This window comes from Lontra canadensis, unplaced genomic scaffold (genome assembly GCF_010015895.1).
Source record: "Lontra canadensis isolate GAN:19392208 unplaced genomic scaffold, GSC_riverotter_1.0 scaffold118, whole genome shotgun sequence".
In the NCBI taxonomy this organism is placed as follows: domain Eukaryota; kingdom Metazoa; phylum Chordata; class Mammalia; order Carnivora; family Mustelidae; genus Lontra; species Lontra canadensis.
The window spans coordinates 391,211-417,851 of NW_022631112.1; the positions used below are offsets into that span (position 1 = coordinate 391,211).

General features: G+C 45.4%; 1 protein-coding gene across 2 annotated transcripts in view; it reads right to left on the reverse strand.

Moving 5' to 3' along the window:
* The window catches only part of LOC116857103, a 176,777-nt gene that overhangs the window by 138,751 nt on the left and 11,385 nt on the right, over positions 1-26,641 (reverse strand). The window contains exon 1 of one of the 2 annotated variants that reach the window (XM_032840948.1): positions 8,280-8,300. The exons of the other annotated variant lie outside the window; for it this stretch is intronic. The gene's annotated coding sequence lies outside the window, so the exon portion shown is untranslated. Of the gene's footprint in view, positions 1-8,279; positions 8,301-26,641 lie in introns of those variants that run through there. 2 annotated transcript variants of the gene reach the window in all.

Genomic DNA, 26,641 nt, shown 5'->3' on the forward strand with positions numbered 1-26,641 from the left:
TTCATGATTTTCTTTTTAAAAACTTAGGAAAACCACAGAAGCACATGGAAATAAGGAGGATACAAAAGTAGTGGGTGTAATTACACTCGGATACGAGCATGGAGAAGGACAGAGGAAAAGCATAATATACAAACAGAGGCATTCTGAATGAAATCAGAACCTTATACCTAATGCTTTCTGTTATTAGGTTCCAGCAAAGAAAAAAAGAAAAGCAAATGCAACAGACTTAAGGGGCCCAGGAACAAATGATAATGAGTACACGCGTATTTCAATGGAGGGCATGTTTGGCTATTCCCGGCAAACCTAGAGCACGAAAAGGAAACAGAAGACACAAACCAATAGGATTAATAGTAATATTACTTATCTCATTGATTCCATGGTTTCATGGGTGTGTAACCTACGCAGTCATACAAGGTCCTGTGCTTAGAAGGGCCTCATACTTGGTTTCACATTCTATAATCACCATTTTGAAATTCTTAGTAATTTTTTAATAAAGGGCCCCACACTTTCATTTATACTGGACCCTACAAATTATCAGTCCTCATTCTACCTTATGAGATTGGCACTATTATTCCCCTATTTTAAAGAAGAGAAAACTGGGGCTTTAGGAGGTTAAGGGACTTGCCTGAGGTCACACAGTTAGCAAGTGATAGGATTTGAACACTGGCTCTTTCCATAGGAGACTATAGAAAGAACTGAGAGAGGAAGACAGAGAAGAAGAAAAGGGAGAACAAACAGCCAAGTAAGCCAGGAAACTAGGACATTTCATCTACCTGGGCACCAGCTCCTAAGTAATGTAATCAAGGCCATGGACTTAGTCTGAGGGTTAAAGCAACCCCATGAAGAGTCTGTTCTGTAGCTAATGCCAGACTCCATAGTACTAGACTGTGTGAGCAGAACACGGAAAGGGTGTAAGCACCCCTTCACCTTCCTGGAAACCTGATTTGCAGGAAGGAAGGGCCAGATTCATTGTCCCATGTCCCATGTAACTGGCCGACTCCTCAGAGGCTTCTGTGTTCCTGGGAGAACTAAAGCAATCAAGGATTAGGATGGTCCTGTTACTCTGTTAAACTGAAACTTTAAAACCTATTCCAATGTAATGCTTCCTTAGCTTAGGCAGCACAGAAAATCCTGGGTCCATCCCTGTCCTAACAACCAGTTCAGAAAGTCACAGAGCTCTGCAGGCAATAAAATCCCAGCAAGAGGCACCGCATGACTCAATAATTACCCACATCCTCTCTCAGACCCACCCAGGGTTCCTTCTGTCTGACTCTGGAACCGACCAGCGACCAGCGAGGAGGTTCATCTCGACAACATTAACAAAACACAGAGTCACACCAAGTCTTAAAGGTTCTGCTCCAAGAGGTTGAGTGGCTGTGACCGTTCTTCTAAATGGACTTAGAGCACATTTCTAAAAACAAAGTAAAAAATCTTAGGTATTAGGGGACCAGTACCCAGGTTAGCAGTAAGAAAACAATCCCCCAGCTCCCACCTCTGGTCTGCCTTTGGAGGAAGTGCAACGGATTGTATTCTGTTGTGCTTGTTTCATTTAGGCGAGAGTGATGGAAAGAGCTGTGAAGATTCCTGATGGCAATCAGTGGGAGTCAGACAGATTTTTAGGCAGGAAGCTAGTCTAGAGGGGGTACCTGAGATAGGGAGGAAGCTCCTGTTCTTCCTTGGGATGCTCTTTCCATCCCTGGATCTGCTTCCTGCCTCGTCTTGCGGAAAAATACCCTCTTCCTGAGAAGGTAGCCACACAGTAAAGGCAGAGTGGTACCCATGAAACCAAATGGCCTAATTCAGAGATTTCCAAATATGGCCACAGATCATAATCTTTTGGAGCAGCTTTTTAACATACAGATTCCGTGACCTACCCTGCAGGTCATTACTGAAGCTGTGCATGCAGCTGGCTGAGAAGATTCAATTAAATGAACTTATTCTCTCCAGGACACATGAACTATAATGTGGGTTATTTATGCTTAGGATCGGCTTGTTTTAGGTAAGATAGACTTATTGTGAATTAATTCTCTTTCATTGATTTGACTCATTAGTTACCACCAGGAACAAGCCTTTTTAGTTCCTTGTGCTGACTTAGCAGCTGCTAGAGTGTGGTTTTGATAGGCACAGGTTAAGGAGACGAGAAATACAGGTCCCATAAATGAGGTCATTAGCAATGCCTTAATCCTTACCATGTTGGTTTCTGGCCATGTCTGACTGACCTAGTCATCGGTAACGACCAGTAACGTGTAATGACTTACAACATTCTGAACACTTACCTAGGAGACATAGAAGACCCACGGTCACAAGAGACTAAATGGAGCTTGCCAAACTGTGTTTATTGACATAGAAGGTACTTGCAATGCAATTAACTGACAGGGGATCTGTTTCCAGAAAAGATTTAACAACAACGACACCAGAAACAAGAAACTTCGTATGAATCAATAAGAGAGGCAAAGACTATCCATTAGAAAAATAGGCAAAGCATATTATGAGGAAGCACTCCACAAGAAGGAAATCTGAATGACCTACTCAACCAACTATGCAGTGATGCTCAGGGAAATAAAAAATGAGATACCATTTGATACACACTCCATAACACGGGCGGTAGCGAGCCTGGGGGAAAACAGAAACTGCAGTAGAGCGCTGTTGGGGGTAAACAGGCACAACCACTTCAAACAGTATTTTGAACAGGAAAGCGGAAGACGTGCGGCTCCACTCCCCCGGCTCTGCCCTACAGAATCTCATGGGGCTGTGAACGTGGAGACTGTTCCAAGGTGTTCACTACAGCATCATTCGTAATAGCAAAAGAAGTAAAACAACTTAACGGCTCATCAGTTAGATGTATACATGTCAAAATGAATAAATCTCAAAAAATACAGTGTTGAAGGGCAAAAGCATATCCACGGCAAATGTAAACTATAAAATTCAAAATAATACTAAATATTATTTACAGACACAGACAGATGTAAATACACAGGATCACGCCTGGGAGTGTGACATAGGTATGACATGCCATCTTTAAGCGAGGGAAAGGAGTGAAAGAGGGGGGCAGAGCTGTGACTCTCATTACTCTATGTTCTTTTTTTTTTAAATGTTCATCTATTCTTTTTTTTTTTTTAAGACTTTATTTATTTGACAGACCGAGATCACAAGTAGGCAGAGAGGCAGGCAGAGAGAGAGGAGGATGTAGGCTCCCCACTGAGCAGAGAGCCCGATGCAGGTCTCGATCCCAGGACCCCGGGATCATGACCTGAGCCGAAGGCAGAGGCTTTAACCCACTGAGCTACTCAGGCGCCCCACTCTATGTTCATTTTTAAAACAGACAAAAGAAATCTGAAGCAAATATGGCACAATATGAAATCTGTATTGTGGACACATGGGTTTCTAGAAAATGATTTTCTTTCCTGGTTGTTTTAAACATTCAGTAATGTTTGTCTTTCAAATGAACTTAAAAATAAGAAGGCACATTAGAGAATTCATGTGTCCATGTATATTTCAAGATACTGGAAATTCAGACCTTGATTGTTGACACTCACTACCTTCACTGACACAACTCAACAGACGACTGGGCGAGTGGTAGACAGAGAGAAGGAGGCACGGATGGGTGGGAGGACGGATGGATGAATGGATGGGTCATCGATGGATAGATGGATGAACAGGTGGCTGGACAGACTGACACTGGGACACAGAGCTAGAGACAGAAGAAATAAAGTAGCCTAGAGAAGTGAAAAGTTTTAGTGAAGTCACATAAAATGAAGTGCTCAGGTTTGGGAGTCTGAAATCCCAGCTCTGCACCCCCTTGGCTGCTACCTCGGGTCGAGCCACCATGTGAACTGCATGCACAGACAACCATGTTAATGGTGCCCCCTGGAGTTGTACGGTTCCCCAGCCCTGCTGGGTAAGTCTCGGGGCTGTGAGTCCTCACTGCTTCACCTGCCTCACGGGGTCTTTAAGAAAACTCAACGAGACAATGTATGTGAAGTGCTTAGCACAGAGCCCAACACACAGTAAGGAGTAGGAATATGGCAATTATTACCCAGGCAGTACTAGCAAAATGGACACCAAGTCCAACGTTCAAGGATAGGTTAATGTGCAACGGTAGCCCTAGCAGCTATCTCCTTAGAATTTAAAAAATCGCACACTTGCAGTAGAAAAGTACCATATGTACCTTACATCTACCTAGTCGGTTTGGCTGATCTTCATGACTCTTGAGTTTTCCAGCAGGCACTGGAGTGTGCTCAGCCAGCAGCCTTCCCAGCCGCTGTCCTTCCCATCCGCAGTGCCGCAAGGGAGGGGGGTTAGGCTGGGCTGTGGGGGCCCAGATCCTCGCCCTGATGCCGTCAGAGCAGACGGACCTTTCTGTGCCCTTAGATACAGGGATCTCTTGGCTAACGTAAGAGATGAAAGAGATATTAAGACTTTGTAAACATAAGCGCAATTTTATGGGAAGCCCTCCACAAAGCATCTATAAAATGTTCACGGTGTAGACACATACACAATAAGCTGAGCCTTGATGTGGTGTGGCACGCAGGGAGAAGGGGGGAGGCAGCAACACAGGGCTACTGGAAGCCGTCTCTTCTCCGTTTCCACTGTCATAGTGCAGAAACTGATTTCATAATTAAAAATAAGCTGGCTTATACACACACTGCAGACTTCACATATGATTTTCCTGAAGGGCGCTTCTTTCAGCCATCTATTTCTATGGCTAGTTCAGTCATCTATTTAAGCCCAAATTTAGTGCCTTAAAATCCTAAGAATTGACTATTTCTCTTAATTCTGCACTTGGCTGGGTGGTTCCTCTGCTTTCCTGGTGGGCTCCTGCCATCAGCTGGGGAGTCACCTGGACCAGAGGGTTCGAGATGCTTCCTTGTGTGTCCAGCACTCAGGAGCTCTCTTCCCCACTGGCTCTCGTCCTCTGGCAGAGCAGAGCAGCCTCTTTCCCTGGCAGTCTGAGGGGAAGGACCCAAGAGGACAGAAGGGGCAGTTTCTTCACCCAGTTGTCTTAGGGCAAGGACCCGTGAAAACAGAAGTGAGAGCTGCGAGGCCGCTCGAAGCTGGGCTGGGACCTAGTCAGCGCCGCTTCTACCCCATCGCCCCATTCTGACGGTCTTAGCAAGTGAAAGGGCCACCAGATTCAGGGGGAGGAGAAACTGATTCCATCCCCGAATGGGAGAAGCAGCAGAGGCCAACTGCACAAGACGGCAGCAGAAATGGTTTCAGCTGCCTCAGAAAACAACCTGCCACAGAGCTCTTGGAAGTCCGGCAAGGGCTGGTCTGGGCTTCTGTGTATGATTTATGTGTTTAAAAAAAAAAAAAAAAAAAAAAGTCCATGGTTAACAAAGAAAAGCTTGAAACCCACTCTGCTAAAGCCAAAGACCAGAAAAGAAAAATAGGAGTGGGCAGCAATTTTTTTTTTTCCTCCTGGAGAAAAGTCTTCCCGGTGGGAGCAACAGGGTTCCTGAGGAAGCGAGATTTCTCCTCCACTGAGCAGACCGTGGAAGTCATATCGATGTGACCAATGACGATGGTGAACAAGTGACTTGGGGGAGGAGGAGAGCGGGGTCCCCACTAGAGCAGGTACCTGAGACTTGTCCTCGCAGACCACAGAGGAGGATGCTCTGATGCTCGTGTGGAGACAGGCCAGGCTGCCCAGTGAGGCAGGAGGAGAAGGTGAGCCTGAGCGCGCTGGGGTGAGGGAGCAGCGCAGAAGGAAGGGAAGGCTGGGCCAGCGGCAGCTGCTCAGAGTCAGAGATGCCCTTCACCGGAGGGACAAAAGGCTGAAAGGCGACCCTCCTCTGGCATTCCTCCCTTCCTCTTCCGGAGACAGAAAAGGAAAAATGAGAAAGAGGCTTTGTCAAAATAGCAGAGCCATATTAATATAATAATTGAACCCTAAGTAAATGAGGGGAGAATCTATAAATGCCTTGACAACTCAGAAGAAGACAAAGAGGAGAAAAGAAGGGAACAAAACAACACTGAGCTTCAGACAATGAGCAAGCCACCCCCCTCTGAGAAACACTTTCCCACTCCCTCTGTGCGGGCAGGTGGGCACATAGAGTCACACTTGTATACGTGGGTTTATAATTGGTTTCATTTTATTCCATAGTAAAATGGGTTAATAGTGCGTCCATATTGTGACAACATTCTCTAGCAAATGTCCTAATTAGGAACCCTAACTAGCTTTCCATTATTTCAAAACTGTCCAAATCTGGGTAGACCCCAAAGACCATCTGGAACCTGGACATATGCCCGGGCAGCAAGGGACTGTCCTTCATTAGACCTCTCCATGTCCCACCTACGTGAAAGAGAGAAAGAGTGATGGAGAGTTGGGAGGAGAATACTCTGGAAAGCAGCATTCCCTGCTCAGACATTTGGCTACATGATTTCATCTTCTCTGCAACTGACCATGTTCATAAAACTTCAAAGGAGATTTTTTTGGTCCTTTGGCTATTTCAAATTAACTGGGACAAGCATTTATTTAAGTATGCATTGATGTCTGCACACATATGCGGAACACTCATCCGAGAAACAGCAGAAAGTGATGCTGCTCTTTATTTTATCTTTAAACTATTTCAGTTTGAAAGGGAAGCTTTTTAAAAATCAAGAATAACTTCAAAATCCAGAGGGAGAAATTGCCAATAAAGTAAAACCACTCACATTGATTTATCATTGTATTTCTGCAACCATTGCTTGCTTCAGTAGCTTGTCACTGGAGTGGGTGGGGGGGTGGTATTCATCGGGATCTCACGTCGCATATAAAAATCTGATATGGATTTTAAAATTCAATCATAAAGCTCCCCCAAGTGGATAATCTTTAAACTACACCAAGAAACCAGCCAGGGTATCTAGAATGGCAATCGAGACTGAGTCCCCAAATATGCTTTTAATGGGCAACGCTGACCTGACTTATCCATCATTTTGTACATAATTTAATAAGATCAGCACTGTGGGAAAAGAACTCTATAAATGTTAAAATGGAATCTGCAAAAACACTCCCCCTGGCTTCCTGGGAACTTGACGGGGGCTAGAAGCTGCCTGTGGCTATGCAAGATCTTACCTGGACTCAAAGGGTGCAGGATACAGTGATTTACAGTCGCTCAGGGGTGGAAAACCCCCTCATGGCCTCTCTGGAGAAGCTCCCTGGTCCATTTAATTGTGTTTCTTATTCCACTATCTGGGCTGATTATACTGAATTACTTGGCACCCCTGTTAAGCCTGTCACTTAGATTCCAGAACAAATTAAGTTTGTTGAAGGCTTTGCTCTTTCTCTCTATTAAAATATTCATATCTACTCTAACAACCTGATAAAAACTGGCTAAAAGCCTTGATGGTATCCCCAACAGGGAGTGCCATTTTTAATGAACACGCAAGCATCATAAATAAAAAATAACTGGTCTTGATAAAGAATTGATAGAGCAGCTCTGGCCCCAGATAGGTGTCAATATAGCAGCTACACACAGCCTTGGGAGACCCAGTGCAGCAAATGAGTCTCCCAGAGCCTGAAGGCATCCAACCAGCAAACTCCAAACAAAGGCAGAATCAATGGAATTCCCAAATAACTTTCCATAAAATCACTGAATCTTGTGGGTCTCAGTGGACGTGGATGGTAGAGGGTGTCCAGGAGACCCCTCCGGGGGACCATAAGAAAGTGGTGGGAGGGGTGCCTGGGTGGTACAGTTGGTGAAGCAGCCAACTCTTGGTTTCTGCTCAAGTTGCGATCCAGGGTCATGAGATCGAGCCCCCCATGGGCTTCATGCCCAGCGCAGGGTCTGATTAAGACTCTCTCTCTCTCTGCCCCCCATCAAATAAATAAATAAATAAATCTTAAAAAAAAAAAAAAGAAAGAAAGAAAGAAAGCATCAGGGGAGTACAAAGGGCATCCGGAGGTAACAACAGTGACAGCTAATGTTTCTTAACCGTTTACCAGGTACCAAGCATTATCATCCCAATGACTCTGCTAAATTGGCAGTCTTATGCCCTCCTCACAAATAAAAGCAAATGGAGTATATATAAGTAGCCCAAGGTCTGAATTCCAACCCAGGTTGGACCCTGATCCTGAGTCCCTAACCACTAAGGCTCTAGAAACACTGCTTAAAACTCCCAACTCATTCCAATTAGTTTTGGGTAAAAGGTGGGACAGGAACTCAGCAATCACGGACTCCTGGCCTCCTTCCCACCCAGCTAGAGGACCGCTCGCTCCAGCCCCACCCCTTGGTCCCACCCGAGTGCTCAGGACTTAGATTCATAGGCTCCAGAAAATTAACAAACCATATACTCACGGGGCCTCTGGAGTCACAGCAGAACTGGAGTGCTGGCTCTGTCATCTGGGGATGGGGAATCCCATTATTTCAACTCTCTGAGCCTATAAACCGTGTCCATTCAACAGGGATGACAGTCTTAACTGTTCACACCAGCTCTATTCCAAAAGGGTTTCGGGCAGCTGATAACATCTACTTCACTGAGCGGTGGTCCAAATGAAATAGAATTTTATTAGCTATTTATGACAATGGTGCTTGTTATGACACAATCTCCAAGAAGAGCCCAGGCCAGCACCTGGCTCACGGCGGGCTGGCGGGTTAACTCTGACTTCCGGCCCCCATGCCCTGGACCACTCACAGAGCTCCAGCTCCCCAACAAGGCCCTTCCTAGGGCTCCCATGCCCGAGCTACCACCCCACCCTCCTACGGCTCCCAGAGCACAGGTCTCATCCCTCTCATGACCTGGTGTCTCAGGATGGTGAAATCAACAAAAAGAAGCTGAACCAATCCTAGCTTCTTCTCACTCCTCAAATGCATTCCCAGAAAAAGGGCTTACTTGGCCAAAAGTATATAGTTGGAGTGGTGGCCCCTCCAGGAGAGGTTTACCTCACTTAATTCTAGACCTCCTTTCCAAGCAGTAGGCGCAGGACAGAGGAAACCCTCCCCTGAGGTCGCCCAGTGTGCGACACCCAACAGAAAAACAGAAGAAGGAGCCTTACATTCAGGGAGTGGTGTAGGCAGTCCAGACAAGCAAACCTGTCTTTGATCGTACTATTTTCTTGTTTTGTTTCATTGTGAGTTTTAGACAAGGACCATTTTCTGGAATGAGAGCACAGCCAGACTGCTTGTCCAAGCTGAGTCATGTAGCCTCAGCTTTCTTATCCATAATACAGGGACAGTGATTAATCGTCCCTCATAAGGTGGCTGTGCAGATGAAGTGAAATAATCCATGTAAAAGACTGGAGGGCACCCAACATACGGTAAGGGCTCCACAATATTTAGTTTTTATTATTGGAGCTAAAATATAAAATAGATTGCGTTAGCCTTGGCACCTGGCTGCCAGTTAGAACACCACTGCTGTTAAGGGAGAATATATTCTAAGGTAAAAATCACAGATTTACAATGAACTCTTTTTTTTTCTAAGATTTTATTTATTCATTTGAGAAAGAAAGAGACAGGGACAGAGAAAGAATGAGTGGGAGGGGGCAGAGGGACAAGCAGACTCCCCACCAAGTAAGGAGCCGATGCGGGGCTCTATTCCAGGACTCTGAGATCGTGACCTGAGCCGAAGTCAGATGCCCAACCAACTGAACCACCCAAGCACCCCTAAATGAACTCTTGACAACTTCAGTTGTTATGAAAATAAGAAGTTACCATTGAACTCTTAATCGGCTAGAAAAAGATTGCCTTTTTAAAATCAATACCAACATGTGGGTCATGTATCAAAGACAGGGTTGCAACACACATGATCTTTTCCTTTATCCAGTGAGTCCGATGTGATTAATGTTTAAAAAAGAAAGTAAGCCTCTCACAGCATGTGTCAAAAGTTTCTTAGGGCCAGGGTGTTAGAGAACCTCGCCACCCCCAACCCACACCCCAAGGCCATAGTCAAAGTCTAAGTGGCATCAGGGACTTTCATTTCAGCAACTGCTAACAGCTATATTGCTAAAAGTTAGATACATTTCTCAACAGACCGTGGGGGTCAGAAAGACTGTTTCTTCCATTTTCCACATAGGTCAGAACCTTCGAGGGGCTACAGCCAAGGGGCCCAACCCTGTTCTCATCTCAGGAGGGAAGGGGAAAGGTCAGGGTTCTTCTTGCTCAAAAATATCTCCCCTGTGGGACACCTGGGTGGCTCAGTCGGTTAAGCAGCTGCCTTTGGCTCAGGTCATGATCCCAGGGTCCTGGGATCAAGTTGTGCATCAGGGTCCTCACCCAGCTGGGAGCCTGCTTCTCCCTCTGCCTGCTGCTCCCCTTGCTTGTGCTCATACACACACACACACACACACACACTCTCTCTCTCTCTCTCTCTCTCTCTCTCTGACAAATAAATAAATAAAACCTTTAAAGGGGCACCTGGGTGGCTCAGTGGGTTAAAGCCTCTGCCTTCAGCTCAGGTCATGATCTCAGGGTCCTGGGATCAAGTCCTGCATCGGGCTCTCTGCTCAGCAGGGAGCCTGCCTCCTCCTCTCTCTGCCTGCCTCTCTGTCTACTTGTGATCTGTCTCTGTCAAAGAAATAAATAAAATCTTAAAAAAAAAAACTCCCCTGTAATCCTACCAATTGGTTTCACCGAGTCTACCAAATTCTCCTCTAAAGAGTGAATACTACATAAAAAAGAAATCTAAGAGGAGATGCTCCATTGTGTAACACTGGTTTTCCCTAGGTGGTAGGATTGTGATTGGGGTTTTCTGCTTTTTTGTTTATCTGCATTTTCTAGGGTTTGTTTTTTTGTTTGTTTGTTTTTTGTTTTTGTTTTAACAGTGAACTAATTAAAAGTTAATTTTGATTTTAAAAAGACCTTTTGTAGATGGATTAAATAAATTCTATTTGGCAGGAATCCCCTTTAAAAAGGAAGAAAGGAAACCACAATGAGATATCACTCCACTATCATTCAAGCGGCTGTTTTTGTTACCGGATAATAATAAGTGCTGACAAGGACTAGGAGAAACTGGAACCCTCCTATCCTGCTGGCAAGGAATGTAAAATGGTGTGGCCACTTTGGAAAACAGTCCAAGTTTGACATTAAGTTACCATCTGGCCCACAACATCCTACCTCAGTATATATTTTAGAGAAACGAAAACATAGAGCCACATAAAAATCTGTACACAGGTGTTCACCCAGCATTATTCATAATAGCCAAAACGTGGAAACACCCAAATGTCCACCTGTGGACAAATAAATCAATCAAATGCAGGCTAGTCATACTGTGGAATGTTATTTGACCAACTAAAGCAATGAAGGGCTGGATACACACTGCTACATGGATGAACCTTGGAAACATGCTAAGTGAACGGAGTCACAAAAGGCCACATAGTCTATGACACCATTTATAGAACACATCTGGAGGAGGCAAATCTGTTGTGAAAGAAAGCAGATCAATGGCTGCCTGGTGCTGGGGGGGTGTGGCAGGCAATGGAAGAATGGTAACTCGAGGGTACAGGCTCTCTTCGAAAAGAGATGATTGCACTTATTTGTGAATATGCTAAAAACCAGTATACGACCCACTTTAAATGGTGGACTGTATGAAATGTCAGTGACCCCGCAATAAAACGGTTATCCCAAAATGAAAGAAAGCAATCCAAGCAGGATGGGATTATTGACGTGTATGAGGAGGGAACTGCTTTGGATCAGGGGCACATGTGGGAGTCGGAAGTCCCTGGGGAGAGGGCACCAAAGACAGGGTGTGCTAGGCAGCCAAATGATCAGTCCGCACAGGCCTTGCTCCGCTCATACACACCAACCAAGCAGTAACCCAGAGCATTCCCTGCAGCTCACCCTGAGCATGCCAAAACTACCAGAAGGAGAAAGGCAGAGCCAGGAATCACAAACCGACTCCACCGAAATCACACAACGTCAGCCGACTCAGCAGTGATTTCCCAGACCCGGCTGTTCATCAGAATCACCCAGAAAGTTTGTGTGTGTCTCTGCTTGTTTTGAAATATAGACTGCTGGGCTTTCCAATGCAGAGATTCAAATTCCATGGGTCTGGCAGATACCTAGGAATCCTGCACCTTTTAAATATGTCCTCCATGTTTCTGACCATAAACCAGGCATAGGAACTTCTGGATGGGAGGACAATCCCTCTTAAGATATTTTTGAAGGAAATAAGAATAACACCCTTTTAAATTGAAAAAAAAAAAAAAAAGCCTTTAGCTTCCATGCAAAGGCAATACATAGAAACTGCTTAATAATATGATTTTTTAATCCCTGGTGCAGCTACAAGACAAATTTTTTAAAGAATACAAATATTCATGTCTCCACAACTCAGCAATTCTCAGTTTTAGTGAGGTGTTCCAATCAATTCTTCTAAACTGTTCCTAAACCACTGCTTAAACATCACAGACTCTAAAAGCTGAAGATTTGGATACAGAGTCAACTCTCTCATCATAGACAAGACGAAACGTCAGCCTCGGAGATGAAGGATCCTTCCCACCCGGCAAGCTGACCCAGATGAGGACCCAGGCAGGGGTGCTCCCAGTCCTGCCTGCTCTCTGACGTCACAGCACCTTCTGCAAGAATAGCTCACACTGAAGTCTTCAGTTGCAGTGAAATTAGTCTCTGCAGATGCAAAGAAATGACATTTAAGCAATAACACAAAACTATGGAATCCAAGACGCATTCTAGCGAGAAAGAACCTGAAGGACTAGAATCTACAATGTACAGGTGACCTGGTTCCACAAACCACAATGAACCAACAAAAAATGATGCTGTGGGGTGCGGATTGAATTGGAGTCTTCTGAGAGAGGTATTATACTCTCAGACCCAAACCCGATGTCCACTGTAAATTACACAGGGGTGGTTAGGGGGTATCACTGGAACTGTTGCTGCCCCTGCAAAGGCTGAATCACACTCACTGTCCAAGCTGATGTCACCTGTACGTTTTCCCAAGGCAGCCACAAAGCAGCAAGGAGCCCTCTCTTGCATGCAAATGGAATGGAATACTGGGTTTGGGGTTTTTTAGTTGGTTGGTTTGTTTTAAAGATTTTATTTATATATTTGGCAGATAGAGAGATCACAAGTAGGCAGAGAGGCAGGCAGAGAGAGGAAGGGAAGCAGGCTCCCTGCTGAGCAGAGAGCCCGATACGGGGCTCGATCCCAGGACCCTGGGATCGTGACCTGAGCCGAAGGCAGAGGCCTCAACCCACTGAGCTACCCAGGTGCCCCATGGGTTTGGGTTTTTAAGATTTGTCACAGGCATGATTGTAACAGCCGTACCAAATCCCTGCTAACTTCTCCCCCGCCTGCCTGCCGCTGAAACCGGGAAAGCAGATGAGTGTGTCACAACAGGGCACAGCCGGCTGGTGGTGTTCTGAGACCTAAGAGCAACGGTGGTTCACTTACAGGAGCGAGGAGACATTCTTGGCGTAAGAGTGAAACTGTGGCACAATAAAAAGCGCAGGACTTCAATCAGAAGTCTGAATCTGTGTGCTGATTCGTCTTTTATTCACTCCAGGAATTCGGTCATATCCGTTAACTGCTCCAGTTGTTGTTTACTCCCCCACACAAAGGAAGGAACAGTTGCCCTACTTACTGTTCAGCTCAGTTGAATGCCTATTTGTAAAAAACATAGAAACTTTGCTAAACTCTATACTCCATGCATGTAAGTTGTTAATGGTTACGATGGGGTTCAGCGTCAGGGGAAAGGTGATCATTACCAGAAAAACGACAACGTCTGTCAGGTAATAACAAGAGCTACCATTCATGGAACACCTCCCAAGAACCTGGCCAAGTTCCATACATTCCCTCCACCCCAAAGTCTTCTAAAGAAGGCATGTTATTGTTCCGTTTGCACTGGGCCCCACAGCTAGCAAGCAGCAGGGACAGATTTTGACCTTCAGCAGTCCAACGAGTCTGCCAGTCTATCCTCAAATGGATAGACATCAAATGCAAAGCTTAAAATGAAGAGGGGTGGTGGAACTCTTTATATTTTGGCGTGTCTGGGGGGTGCTTCTCTTTACTGTAGTTTCAAATAGCTTGTGTGACTTAATGCGAGACGGGGCCGGTTCAGAGGCTGCATCTCCTCTCTCTGCATCGGAGCTAACGAGAAAGCTCATGCCCACCCCTGCGTGCCTGGCTCAGCACTGAGTCTCCTGGGCTCCAACGCGGTTCTGCGACCAAATTGGCGGTGGCTTCCCCAGATCTGCTTGTTAGGAAGGAACAGGCTGCTTGTGTCTGAAATCAGCAGAAGGGAACAAGCAACGTGACTCTGGAATGGCACTTACACGTTCTGTGCAAATTAGCTACAAAGTGAAGAATTTCTACAAGAAGAAACATGTCCATGTTTCTTAATCCACAGAAATATCTCCTGAGATTGTGCGTCCTTGTCCAATCAAGAAGCTCAAAGGGAAGACTCTGCTTTCACCAAAAAAGAAGGGGTGGGGGGGATTTGTGAATCAGCGTCTGAGACCTCTGTGGGACTCTTGCTAGGCACAGTCACTGGCGCTCCCTGGGCCTCGGGCTAGAGGGGGAAGGACGTTTATCATTAGAGCCTCAAGGGGGCGTTCAAGTGACAAGACTCCCTCACAGGAAAGGCCCCAACAGAGACTAAGCTGTTGGAGGAGGGCATGCACATCCTAAAGCCTCTATCCTTCCCATAATGCTCCTGATCTCAAAGCTTTCTTCTTCTTTTTAAAAAATTTTATTTATTTATTTGAGAGAGAGACAGAGAGAGACAGAGAGAGAACTAGGCTTCATGCCCAGGGGCCTGATCCTAGGACTCTGAGATCATGATGGAAGGCAGATGCTTAACCAACGGAGCCACCCAGACGCCCCTTTTCTTTCTTTTTTTTTTTTTTTTTTAAGGTTTTTGTTTGTTTGTTCTTTTAAGACTCCATTTTTAAGTAATCTCTACACTGAACGTGGGGCTCGAACTCACACCTTGAGATCAAGAGTCACATGCTCTTCCAGCTGTGCCAGCCAGGTGTCCCTTAACCATTGCCTCCTTAACAGTGGGCAGTAGCAGTAGCAAACCCTTCACTCCTCAGCAAGGCCTCAGAAGCCCTTCAGGAGCCCCTTCGGGAGACAGTCCCACTCACCAACATCTCATTTCTTCCCCCACTGCTGCCACCAAGCACAGCAGCCTAGCCAAGCAACCATCTGTCCTGGTCACTGTCACGTGCCTGGTATGGTTGGGGCAGGGGAGGTCAGTGCCACAACGATCACATGCTGTATCCATGAGTACTTGCATTTTCCTAAGTGAACTGTGTTCTTTTCCTTCTCCAGGTCTTGGTTCAAACTACCCTCTCTGATTGAGCTGTCTTTCCCATTCCTCTAACTTCCTCTCTGTTTATAAGAATCAGCTTTAGAGTTCTGCTCACTTGGGAAATCATCGTTGACCCTGTCCCTGAGCCTGGTTGGGGACACCAATTACCAGAAGGCTCCTGCATGTGATGATGAAGAAGTAGGACTGCGTTTCACTTTAACAAGCACACGCAAATTTATATTCCAGATGAGTGCTGTCCTCTTTAAAGAAGTTATTTAGTCCACTTGAAGAGAGCAACTGAGTTTCTGATGTTAGTAGCCCCTTCTTCAATGGCTAAGGAATACATTAAATTTCCCAGAACATCAGGCCACTAAGGGTGGCTTCACTTTTCCCACTTCTCAGAATTCTGAATGAGTCAAAAACTCAGGGCCAGGAGGTAACCTGGAGATCAATTCAAGTCCTCTTTTTACAGATGTGGAAACTGAGGTCCAGGAAAAGTTGAGGTCATCCCAGAGATCAAGTAGGAAGTGAGGGACAGAGTTTGTGCAAGACCTCAGTTTTTCTTTAAGCCAAGGACACACTTAAGACTTTCATCTTTTTTCATCTCACACTCAGAAGAAAGATTCCTCCCACCACCTGCTCTGATTCACATTCCATGCTTTGTTTTGCTTTTTGCTTCCCAAGTTAAAGTATAATATTAGGCTGAAAATTTAAATCAAAGGTGGAATATTGTAAGAGCTCCAGATGGTTTCTCCATAAGACATGTTATGTCGAGGCATGGGGCCATCCCCAATGAGCAAAAGCTAATCCCAAAGTTCCAACCAGTCTTTAGTCCAATGTTCTTTAAACATCACTTATTCACATATCATTATTTCAATTGTTGTCAGATTTGACCACCACCTCTACTAATATTCACTTATTTCTTTTCTTTGACTCCCTTTTCTTTAACTCATTTTTTAATATCTTATTTAAATAAATACTAAATAATCCAAGAAATATGTGTTTTATAAATTACACCATTCTCCTGGCACATAAAAGATAAATACATAACTATTAAAAGAACAAATATTCATGTGCCACTTAAAATCACTCTGCAAACTACCTCCAGCATGCATATAACATTATAGGGAATTTACTCTTATTCTACAACACAGCTGATTCCATCCAAAGCAAACCCATTTACTGGCATTCTCCATAAGTTTCTATTCAATCTTCCGGAGGCAACTATTTTATCTGAAATGCCAGTCAGTAGTAGCAAATGCAGATCCCAACCGAAAGCTTATCTTTACGCTAATAGCTTTTCTTATCAACCGCTAGATCACCATGCCTTCCACACATTTGATCTGTCACTTTGTTTGAAATAATCCTTTACCCTAATGTTCTTCACTGACTATTAATAAATATGAACAAACAGCAAAAATAATTACCCTTTCACCTAGGAAAACACTGGTGACTACGACTTAATGGTCTACCAGTGACATACGGCTTTACCCAGCATAATGGATGCAAATGTGTAACAGGATATGGGTAAGTTATTTTCACACAAGCTGTCACTTGTCACACAAATTACATGGGCTTCTTAGCTGTTTAATTCACAGATTAAAAAAAAAAAAATTCTACTCACAATACCTGCATCATTCCTAAGCTCCTGGGGAAAGCAGAACCAACCCACAAAACCACCCAAGAATAAAGACTACAGCAGCAGGACATTTTCTGTCTATACGAAAATTCTGCCAGGAGTGGCGGAAGGAATGTTGGTCAGAGTCATTGAATGATTCAAAAGTCTTCAGGGGCAGAGAGGGAGACCTGCGATTATGAGCTAAGCCCAGATCTGGGTGCCACGTCAGAACAGGGCCTCATGGAGCCAGCCGCGTGGTTTATGGACCAGCCAGGCCCAGAAGAGGTGAGGCGGGGGGTTTGCTGCTGGCACCATTCAAATGCAATGCTAAGGTCGGCTGCTTTGCATCATCAATCTACCCCAGACGGAGCCCTCAAAACAGTGCTCTCCTCACACATTCCTGAGGAGCAGTGACTGGGGATAGAAGGCCAAGCGGTCTGTGTTGCGGGGGGGCGGGGGGGGGGGCTGGGGCCTGGGGCTGCAGCTCTGTGGCTGGCTTCCGCCTGGGGCTCTGTCACCGTTTTAGGAAACTAGCAGATGCTTTTGCAAACTGACCTGGTTTTAGTCACCGTTTTTGGGGTTGTTTTTTGTTTTTTATTTTGAGATTTTATTTATTTGATGGAGAGAGATCACAAGTATGCAGAGAGGCAGGCAGAGAGAGAGAGGGGGGAAGCAGGCCCCCCACTGAGCAGAGAGCCCAATGCAGGACTCTATCCCAGGACCCTGAGATCATGACCTGAGCCGAAGGCAGAGGCTTAACCCACTGAGACACCCAGGTGCCCCTTAGTCACCATTCTTATACCTGAGAGCTGGTGTATTTTATATTTTGCCTCCTTAAAACAAATAATGATAATAATAATAATAGCCAGTATTGATCCAGTCCTTAACATGTACCAGGCACTATTCTAAGCGGTTTCCATGTATGCACACATGTAGAATCATAGAAAGTTGGACCTGGGAGGACCCTCAGCTACTGTGGGGGAGGAGCCTTGGACCGATGCCAGGAGAAATGAAGTCCGGGAAATTTTGAGCAAGTTCTGCCTCTCCCCACACCTCAGTTTTCTCATCCAGTAAGGTGGTCAGATGAATGAGAGGTGATGAATAGGTTTCTCAAATAATTGCCAATTCTGAGCTTCTTGACCTGTTTGGGACACTGTGTTGAGTGGGATTCTGAGCCACAATCCATTCATTAGCCATGTCCGCTACCACGGGCCCAGGAGCAGGGACTCAGCATGTCATCTGTTTGCCATCTCCAAAGAAAGCATCTCTAAGGTCCCCTCCTGCTCAAATTACTTGAATTCATAGTTCCAGCCCAACTGTGTCACCAAGTACAGTGTCCTTATAAATTAAAAAGAGAAAGAAAGAATTGGCTTTGGGAACCTGGATACCTCATTTCTGTCATTAGAGCATGTGAGTTTTACGTGATCACAATCTCAAGCATCGCTATCTCGAGGATGAAAGAAAGGTGTAAAGCACACAGCCCCATGACTGGCACACAGCTGATGTTCAATGAAGTAGAAGCCACGACTGGGATTTTCCTTCTCCTCCTCCTCCTACTCCTCCTCCTCATCATCGTCATCAGTCTATCAGCCCCAAACAGAATTTACAACAATTTCTGATCCATGATTTGTAATTTAAGGAACATACGCTTAAACAAAAACTGATGAGTCTAATTTTCCTTGAGAAATAAACTTGAGTGTCTGCCCAAGGAAAAAAAATCACTCAGATATTTCATTATGGAAAATCCCTCCAATACCCAAAAATAGAAAATATTATAATGAACCCCCATGGACCATCCCTAAGCTTCAAGAATTATCCATTCATGGCTACTCTTGCTTCATCTATATTCCCACCCACTCACCCCCCCCCTTCAGACAACATGTATTTTTTTTTTTAAGCAGACACCAGACATTTCATCTGTAAATATTTCAGTATCTATCTCTAAACAATAGAAACTGTTCATTCTTCATAATTTTAAAAGTATTTGCTAACTGAATGACGTGGCAAATGCAAGGCATAATTAGGTAATGATTGCCTCACATCTCTAATAGTATTCCATAAAAGTCACTAACAAGTGTATGCATTAAAAATAATAATAATAAGGGGCAGGCTCACGAGGCCACATGGGAACTGTGGTATGCATGATTTGTTAGAGCTACACAAAGTGAGTTATTTCATTCCTACAGATATTTATGACACCGCTAAAACACTGAATACATCAACATCAGAATTAATCATGAATAATATTTAATTAGTGCTTGACAAGGATCAATTTGGCAACCCTTTTTGTTCTTTCTCCTTCCCCCAAATAGAAAAATAGTCATAAACTAAAGTGTTTTATTTTTTCCATCTGCTTCTGGTAAAGCGCATCCCTGAATTGCAAACTTAGTTGAGATCTCCCGAACTTTCATAGACCCAGGTAATTAGACTCAGATGCTGTCCGGACTGGGATTATAAATCAAGTCTGTATATGTAAGCAGAAAATGGACTGCTCACACCAAAGTGGGTGTTGCTGTTTTTCATGGACTTGCCCGTGCAGCCGACAGGCCCCATGTCTGAGCAGAGCAGAAGGATGCTTTCACGTATATCTCCAATGTCCATGGACGACCTCTTCTCTCACCTCTGCAACCCCAGAAAGCACAGATTATAAACGGAATACTTTATTTACAAAAGAAAAAAAATTCTTTGGGATACTCAAGCAAACATTCTGCCCAGAGCTACGTCCGTAGGCACAAGCCAGGAGACTCAGGCACTCAGAAGGTACATGCCGTGACCTCTTTCCAACCAGACTGTAAACATCCATCCAAAGCACTCGGCGCCCCGAGGACCTTCGGTGGCACCATGTACCCTTCCCCATCAGGGAGTTGTGTTCTCCTACAGAATGATGAGGAGAACTTTCAACCCATTGTTCTGTTAAAACAGTTGCATTCATTTAATTTTAGCAGAACGGCAATATTGTTGCAGCTGAGTTAGTGTTTTAAATTGCGGAACGGAAGAATCCTGGGTTTTTTAAGATATTGGAAAGAAAGTATTAAATGGTTGTTTTTAATATGGGGTGGGGGTAGTGTCATTCTAAGAGATCCCTTTTTCTTTATCTCTGACTCATATCAAGTGGAACGAGGGTTGAAATGCCTACTGGAGACAACACACAACATCTCAGAAGACGTGGAGAACAGGAGATCGGCCACACACGTACATCCTGTATCTAACAGAAGCCTCACAATAGGCCTGGGGGGGACAGATACGGTCATCAACTCATGAAGGAGAACACACCGGCTCATGTGGTTAGATAAGGGTCCAGGGTCACTGCGCTAATGCTGATGAGTTAGGAACCCAAACTCAGGCCTTTCTGACCCCACTGTCCAGGTCTATACCATACAAACTGATCCCCTATAAAGATCTTCCAGGGTGCCTGGGTAGCTTGGTGAGTTAAAGCCTCTGCCTTTGGCTCAGGTCATGATCCCAGGGTCCTGGGATTGAACCCGCATCTCTGCTCAGCGGGGAGTCTGCTTCCCTTCCTCTCTCTGCCTGCATCTCTGCCTACTTGTGATCTCTTGTCTGTCAAATAAATAAATAAAATCTTAAAAAAAAAAAAGATCTTCCAGCTTTGTAATTATAATAACTAATATTATTTAATTCCATGTGCTGCTAAGTGCTTTATATGAAACTTGTCATTTATTCCTCACCTCTGTTCCTCTTACTCCCATCTTACAGGTGAAAACGATGAGGCTTAGAAAGGAGATGTGAGGTACCCACCATCACACGGGGAAGTCTCCTGACTGCTTCACATTTTGCTACATGTACCAGAAAGACAAGCTGGGCCAGAATACTAATTATATGCCAGGGGACGACACTCTGAAGTTCTGAGTGCCCAGAGATTTGTAGATACTGCTGACGGCCTGGGCAGGTGCCCCATGCATTTTACACTGTGTAAGAGCATAAGGAATTGAGAATTCTAAGCCCTCCAACAGAGAATGTTCAACACACACACACAGTGTAAGGAAACACACAAAAAATGGGTACAAACCGCAGTTGAGTGATTTTCACAAGGGGGAGGAATGGTAAGAAGGGAAATGGCCAGAGTTTATCATAAACAGCTAGGCTCTTGGAAGATATGGTGGGGATAAACATTCTACCTGGTTCTACCCTCCCTGTGCCAAAATGCTGAAATTCCCTCCTCTGTAGCCTGGGAGATGAGGTCAGTGGATCTTGTTTCTGCTCCACTGACTTTTCCACACACAACCTGATAGCTTCTGGAAACAAACCAATGATTACGAGATCATTAAAGTATGTTATTTTAATTAAAGGAGGGTCCCATGTAGAGAAGGGGAGAGGAGAGGGGCAGTAAGCCTTCTAGTGGTCAACCCAAGCACTGGGTGAGACTCACCTGGGCCTTTCTCACCATCCCGCCTTCCCAGTCTACCTCCATGTCACAGCCTGACTGGGCCCAGCTCTGCTTTTACACCCACATCAAACTGGGTCAGCCCACCTAGAACCTCACACGTGACATTTTCCAGATATGCCTTGAGAGGTGAAAAGTTAGTGCCTTAAAGCAGTAATCACCACAAGAGCTAAGAAAGAGGCTTGAAATTCAATAGGGCTTTGAAAAAGGAAAGAAAAAAGAAAGTCTAGACTGCCAAAAAAAATAAATTGGCATTGTTGTAAAATTGTGTTGCACAGCGAGAATACAAATATTATTCATGTTAAGGAAAGGGCTGACCCAACATGTGATTTATAGGCACTTCAAATGCAGTACAGGAAGTAAACGGGAAAATTAGGGTGCAAGGTCACCGAGTAAGCAAGAGTCAACTTAAGGGTAAAGTTAAAAACTTTCGGAAGAGAGCACACAGTTCAGCTTGCCATATAAATTAAGATCTGTCCTCACTTTAAAGAAACGGAGAAAACTGAATATGAGAAAGGCTGCGTTACTAAAGGCGTTTTCTTCCCCACGTGCAAGAAAACAGGAATACTTGTTAGAGGGTGAGAAATGCCAAAGGGATACTTCATAAAGAAACAGAGGGGAGGCTGATGCAATCCCAGAACCGACTCTCCTGTGGTCAGTAATGTAAACAAACGGCACCACACGTAAAAGGGCTCACCAGGCACTGTCCTGAGCGAGACGGAGGAATCCAAACGGAGCCTTGTTTTCAGGGACGTGCTGCTTCATTTTTTCTCTAAAACAGTCTAAATGGATCTGGATGGCTCCTAAACTTATCAATGGCCAAGGAGGGACAACAGAAGCAGAAAGGGGTTTCAGCTGGGGAGCTGACTCTGCTCTCTCCAGTCTTCTTGCTCTCTGGCCATTCTGTTTCAAATACAGGGAGCATTAAACACCGTCTTGTTTTGTTTCTTCTTTTATTTATATATATATTTTTTAAGAGATTGTGAATGTTTCCCAAAGAACCACTAGAGGGCAGAGCTTTGTGATGTTCGGAAATTACTAACCGCGAAGCCCGCCAAGACCTCCGAAGGGCCCTTATTCCCCTGGGAGAAGGAAACCGGGCGGTGGCAGCGCGGAGCTCAAAACCGCATGATACCGAGTCTCCCAGAAGGGGGCGCTCCAAGTGAAAGGGACCAAGACGGAGCGCAGGCTCAGCCAGCCAGCCAGCCAGCTTCGTCCTTGTCTCCTAAACCGCACGCTCCACTCCCGCACCTGAGGCTACTTTCACTGTAGTCCTTCCCTTGACCAAGCCCCTGATGTTCATCTTACTAGGATTTCACCGGCATATGAAATACTGGGTGAGGGGGTCTGGCTGGCTCAGTCGGTGGAGCATGAGACACTTGGTCTCAGGGTAGTGAGTTCAAGCCCCAAGCCCCACAGCTGGCAGCAAGCCTACTTAAGAAAAAAAAAAAAAGAATATTGGGTGAGAAGAAGCGGCAAATCAACGCTGGGCCCAAAGCATCCCTTATTTTCAGCCCCCTCTGAAAACTCTCCGTCTTCTGTTGGGCTGTTAGCCTGCAGCAACCAGAGTCAAAGATGAAGGGAGCACCCTTAGAGCTGCTGTGATGCAGAGAAAAGGGGCCAGGAGAAATTCTTGGAGCAACCCTGAATCAGTCGTTGGCTGACTGGAGCCCCTGAGGGCTCCCACAAAACCCAGTCACTTTGGCCTCTGAGAGGCTTTCTCAAGCTGGAAGACAAGAGAATGTCTTTGCGGGACCCTAAATCCTTTTGCAGCCCCTGTCACGGGTCGGAGGACCCGAACACAAGGGCTCGAGCGAATTATATCCCATCACCCACTTCTGCAGGAAGGGTCCTCACTAACCCATGTCTGGTTTGGCTAACAGACAGAAATCTGATCTCAGCCAAGGATGTGGGAAGAGGCAATGGGAATTTTCTCTTATTTGCAAACTTTGAGTTAGAGACCCATTAATAATTATTGCCATTATGAAAGCAGGTACCTGGGCAACTTGCTGTGTTAGTAAAGATACTCCCAAGGAAAGAGCATGGCTTTTAAGAGTACAACAGGGCTCTGGAATGATCAGTGAATTCCAGTAGTAATTCAGAGTGGGCTCTTTGCTTGCTAGCCATTACCCCTCACCCCACCTCTAACAGACAGAAAGAGAGAGAACTCTCCGAGCTTTCCATCTGAGATGAGCAAGCCTAGAAATTTCTCCAGGGCTGACTCATCTGTGTACTCCCTGTATGTCCCTGGGCAAATCAGAGGGACTATCAAAAATCTACCTTCCTAGGAAGGTTGTAAAGACCAAATGACAAAATACATGGAGAAGATGACTTAAAAATTCACAAGTACAATCATAACGATTCCTCCTCCACTGCACACATACAAGCTGCCCCCAATGACAAGCCATGCCATAGGGTATTTTGTTAAGGCACAGCCCAGTGAGGGAACTGAAATAAGCCTTTTGTAAAGTAATATGTGTTATTCATCCTAGTCTAACTGAAATCTGGGTTTAATGACTAACGACCACATCATGACCAAGCTCCAAACCATACACCATTTCCCTCTTTGTGGACTCCAACAGGCATTAACACCAAACCTGGTCCACTGCTCACTGGTTTTTATGGCTGTTTGCTGTTGCTGTTTTAAGCCAAGTTCTCTCCTGGGATTTGCCAAGACGGAGGAAAACCCCGGCAGGCCCCTCTGTTAATGGCTGCGGATCTCGGGTTCGCTCCTGGAGGCTGAGAGCACGCCCCGTGGAGAGGACATCAGTGGGTGAGGCCACGCCTGGGCCAGGAAGGTGGAGAAGCATATTACCACAGCGGCTAGCTCTGGCCAAGCCAACCATCAGTGCTCAGGTGTGATACCAAACACAGAGCAGAACGGGTCTTCAGAGACAGCCCAGCATACTACTAGGTTTCTTTACAAAGGTTTTCCACTACTAGGTTTTCTACTACTACTACTACTTTTTTACTACTAGGTTTTCTTTCCCCCCAGGGCCATCCTTATAATAACCCGGGCAGTGGTTTCTGTAAAAAGCCGGATTAGATCATAGGCCTTTTAGAAGTTTCCACAACAGATGGAGGGACACAGCTTTAGACGAAAGCCCGGCTCACATCCGTCTACATTCATTATTGGCCCTGTTCTCCGAAATGCTATATGTTATCTGGAGCTTGTTTGTTTTTATCTGTCAGAGTGGTTTGTTGTTAGGGAAATGTGGTGTCAGCTATCTCTTCCCCACCATCAAAGCCGCTTCATTAAAGTTAATAGTGTTTGACTTGCAGAGATCTCTTACCAAGGTAACCCAAGAAAGCCCCTGCTGGCTGTTATTTTTCCGGCAGTAAAGGCACCAAATGGATGCAGTAACTGCATTAATCTTTTAGGAAGGAGAAATTAAAAAAAAAAAAAAAAAAAGCCTACCGCATGACTGTCTAGTAGCTGCTTAATAAATGTGCCTTGAATTCATGAGGCTAGTGTCACCCTTTGGTTTGGGACAGGGCTCAGAACCAAATGGCCTATGATCCTGACTCTGCCGCTCACAGCTCCGTGGCCTGGGGCTTGTCGCTTCCCCAGACTGAACTTCAATTTATTAATCTCAGAATTAAGTGGGTTAGATTATAATGGCGCTTTTTCTTTAAATCGGGGAACCCTCTGGACAAAAGTAATCTTGCAACGAAGCCTGAAGTATAAAGCAGATAAAAGCAAACTTTTTCTAGCTAAAAGAAGAGAGACCAGAAGTCCCACCTTCTCAGCGTATCTCCCTCTCTTCCTCACCGCCTCTGTCTACACCCACCCTCATCCCCTCCCCAGAGGTCCTGGGCAACCTCTGTAGGCCGCCACCCCCACCCCGGACTTCCTGGAACAGCATCTTGAAATCTACTAGCCTAGAAGGAATCATCTTTAAGGTCTTATCTGCTTGGAGTCTGGTTCTGTGATTAAGGAACTGGAGTCAAACCCCATGAGGACAGTTTCTAATTAATGTAATAACTCCATGAACGTCTCTGCTCAGTGCTGCACATTGAACGTTTGGGTTTGGCGTTGTTTTCTGTTTATCTTCTAATCTCTGCTTTCTATTGTGTCCTGTCAAATTGCCCTTCACCATTGGAGTAGTGGGTCTCAAGCAAGCTCTGTCATCTCCTGGGTCACTGTCACTTAGTGCTTGTTCAGTCTCAAATGTCGGTGTGACTCAATTTAAATCTCATCACCTCCCTCCCCTGCACGGCGGTCTTCAGCGTCCTTCCTCACCCAGCAGGCTGCTCTTCCGGGCCAGAAAACCAGCAAGAGAGTCAAACCCAACAGCCCTGCCCCATAGCGTGCACCTGACCACAAGCAACTCAGGCATCCTTGCCACCTCACCTAGCGCATGACCAGGCTGCCTGGTGGCCAGCCCTGAAGCCTTATGCCGTCCGTCTCTGGTCATCTCCTCTGCTGAGCAGGCCAGGGGACAAGTCCGCAAGGCTGCTGCTACCCAAGCAGGTGTCCAACGGGTCATCTAAAACCAATTTTCCCTTCTTGCAAGCAAAAGGGAATTTCTCCCCTCAATTTGTTGAAGGAATTACCCCCAGCCTCTGCCGCTCTCTCATAGAAAAGGGGGGAAATGATGATCACTCTTGCTCCAAAAGGCTACAGCCAACAAGACTCTCCCCTCTCTACCTTCCCCCAGAACCTCCATGAAAGGCCTTCGGGATGAGAGAAGGCTTGAGTCAATGACGAGAGGTAGGACGATGTAGCAGGCTGCCCCCACAGTAGGGTGGAAGGTAAGGGATGCAGAAGGGAAGGAGAAGGGGGCACGTTATCGTTGACTTTCCTTAAAATGTTGCATCTGCGACCACGCTTCTAGTACCACAGGCAGAAATCCCACCAAATATCCTGTACACATGTACGACTAGGATATCTACCAGACTCTATCTGTATTTATACATGTGGTTCAGACTTGGATGGGTACCAGCAGAGCGCACCTGCGGAAAACTCTGAAGAATCCCAAACCACACATTTAGTTTTATTTTTTTTGGCCCAAGTCTCTGACGGGGGGGAATAAAACAAGAGCAACGAGAACCCTTCCTTCTCTTTTTCCTTCCTTCCTTCCTTCCTTCTCCCCTCGCTCCCTCCCTCCATCCCTCTGTCTCTCCGCCCCTCCTTCCGTCCATCCTTCAGCTCTGTCTAGGGAGCCTTTCCTTACACCAGGCACTTGCTTGAGGCCATGGCAAATAAAACATGTCCCCTGCCTGGCCATGGTTACTCAAAACCACAGAAACAATTCCACTTGTCTAACACTTCAGCTTTACTTTTCCAGAAGCTTTTACACCCAATAGTTCACTAGGATCCTCACAATAATGGTTAAGGTAGATATAATCACTGTTTACAACAGAGAAAATAGAAATACAGCAAAGTTAAGGGACTTGTCCACTCTCACAGCTAGTTAAGTGCCTCTGACTTCTAG